The sequence below is a fragment of the Peromyscus maniculatus genome, chromosome 1 (genome assembly GCF_049852395.1).
Source record: "Peromyscus maniculatus bairdii isolate BWxNUB_F1_BW_parent chromosome 1, HU_Pman_BW_mat_3.1, whole genome shotgun sequence".
Lineage (NCBI taxonomy): Eukaryota > Metazoa > Chordata > Mammalia > Rodentia > Cricetidae > Peromyscus > Peromyscus maniculatus.
This window is the reverse complement of record NC_134852.1, coordinates 29910046-29912908: the sequence shown is the minus strand read 5'-3', so window position 1 is coordinate 29912908 and position 2863 is coordinate 29910046.

Sequence of the window (2863 nt, the reverse complement as noted above, 5' to 3'; positions counted from 1 at the left end):
TAAATGTGAGGGAGAGGGGTGATGTCTCACTGAAGCCCCACTGGCAACTTGTAACAATTTAACAGTGCTAAAATGCGTGTGGAGGCCCAAACCCAGATGCCAGCCCTCCAGGGGCTGAAGCCAGAGGATGAAAGGTTCGAGGCCAGCTGGGCTACTCAGCAAGGCTCTGTCCTTATAAAGTGTAATAATGGCGGTAGACTAGCTCTGTTGGTAGGGCATTTGCCTATCATCGACAACATCCTGGGTTCGATGCCCCCATCACTGCATAAACCGTGCATGCTGGTTCAGGCCTGTTATCCCAGCACAAAAGAGGTGGAAGCTGAAAGATCAAGAGCCCAAGGTCACCTGGGGTCTGGGGCTACTCAGAGAGTTTGAAGCCAGCCTGAGCTACATGAAACTGTCTCAAAAATAGACAGGTAAATAAGGAAACAAGTAAAGAGTACTATGACCTTGGTTAGATCTATAGCGTGTTAAAAACATCAAAAACGGGCTAGAGAGATGGCTCAGTGGTTAAGAGTGCTGACTACTCTTCCAGAGGACCCGGGTTCAGTTCTCAGCACCCACAAGGCAGCTCACAACTGTCTGTAACTCCAGTTCCAGGGGACCCAGCACCAATGCACATAAAACATAAAAATGAGTTAATTAAAATATCAGAAACAGTGACGCCATCTTCATCTAACTTCTGAAGAATATTTAATTAATTAGAATTTAATTAATAAGAATTAAATATTCTGAAGAATATTAAACTGTACAACACAGGTTAACATGAAATTTGTTTACCATTATGATGTTAATGAGATTATACGTCCCTTAAATTTATCCACTTTCTTTCTTTATCTAGTTGAGACAGAGTCTCTCTATGTTGCCCAACCCAGCCTGGAACTCACTATATAACTCAGGTTAGCCTTGAATTCACAGAGATCCGCCGCTCTCTGCTGCCCAAGTGCTGGGATTAACGGTGTGAGCTGCGCACCATCACACCTGGCTCAATTTCTTTCTTTTTTTAATTCTTTTTCTTTCGTGTGTGTGTGTGTGTGTGTGTGTGTGTGTGTGTGTGTGTGTGTGCAAATGATACAGGGATGGAGGTCAGAGAACAAGTTTGTGGAGTCAGTTCTCACCTTCCATCTCTACACGGGTTCCAAGGGTAGAACCCAGGTTGCCTGGCTCGCATGGCGAACATCTTTGCCACTGGGACATTTTACTAATCCAGCTTCTCCTCTCTCCCTCCCTCGCTCACCCTCTCTCTCTCCCACTCTCTCTGCCCAGTGTCTAACATAAACCAGTCTAGCCTCAAACTTACTATGCAACTGAAGATGATTATCAACTCCTGATCCTCCCGCCTTCACTTCCCCAATGCTGGGAAGACATAATTCAACCACCACATCTGGCTCTGCAGTGCTGGGGATGCTGACAGGGACGGGACCCAGGGCTTTGTGCATCCTCACCACATCTGGTTCTGCAGTGCTGGGGATGATGACAGGGACGGGACCCAGGGCTTTGTGCATCCTCACCACATCTGGTTCTGAAGTGCTGGGGACTGGGACAGGGACGGGACCCAGGGCTTTGTGCATCCTCACCACATCTGGTTCTGCAGTGCTGGGGATGCGGACAGGGATGGGACCCAGGGCTTTGTGCATCCTCACCACATCTGGTTCTGCAGTGCTGGGGATGCGGACAGGGATGGGGCCCAGGGCTTCTCACATACTAGGCTAGCACTCTGTCCACTGGGCCTCATCCCAGCCTGGGACTTCTGATTTTGTAGGTTAATAAACTAAGGCTCAGAGGGGTAAAGTCACAGCTGGGCAGCTCCAGGGCTGATCTTAGAACCAGAGCAATCTGCCAGACTGTGGTCTTCTGTCAGTCATAACATAACATAACTTCTGACATGCTTGTCGGATGTGGAGGCCATTGACCAAAATGTGGTTGTTTTTGTTGTTTTATAATAATAATTATTAAATTATGTTTGCGATTTCTTTTACATTTACTTGGAAGGGGAACACGTGCACAGTATTCATATGGAGGTCAAAGAGCAACATTCAGGAATGAACGTTTTTCTCTTTCCTTCCACGTGTGGTCCTGGAGATTGAAGCCAGGTCATCTGGCTTGGTAGCAAGTGTCCTCACCCACTGAGCAGTCTTGCTGGCCTAGTGATTTTTTTTGTATTTAATTTTAATCCATTCATTCATTAGGGATGGGGTCTCTTTGTAGCTCAGGCTGGTCTTAACTCTTGGTCCTCCTGCCTCACAGCCTGGCTGGGATGACCGCCATGGGACATCAAGTTTTGTGTGTTTTGTTTTGTTTTGCAGCAGGGCCTCCTTATATAGGCCAGGCTAGCCCAGGAAAAAACCAAATCCTCTCCCCCAAAATGTAGCAATACACCTGCCTCAGTTTCCCAAGAGATGAGGTTATAAGTGGGAGCCACCATACTTGGCTAGAGTGTTGGAGTTTCTTTTATTTTTTAATATTTATGTATTTGCTATGTATACAGTATTCTTTCTGCATGCCTGCACTCCAGAAGAAGGCACCAGATCTCATTACAGATGGTTGGGAGCCACCATGTGGTTACTGGGAATTGAACTCAGGACCTCTGGAAGAGCAGTCAGTGCCCTTAACCGCTGAGCCATCTCTGCAGCCCAGAGTGTTGGGGTTTCTTGACAATTTACTTGTTCTTAGGAGGGAGTGGGGCACACGCATGCCACAGCACACACATGGGGGTCAGCAGAGGACTTCAGGGGGTCGGTTCTCGCCCATGTTTACAAGGGTTCCTGGGATCCAGCTCCGGTGGTCAGGCTTGAGGCAATCACCTTTTCCTGACGAGTCATCTCGCCAGCCAGAGTCTGAGGTTTTAATTTGCTCTGCTTCC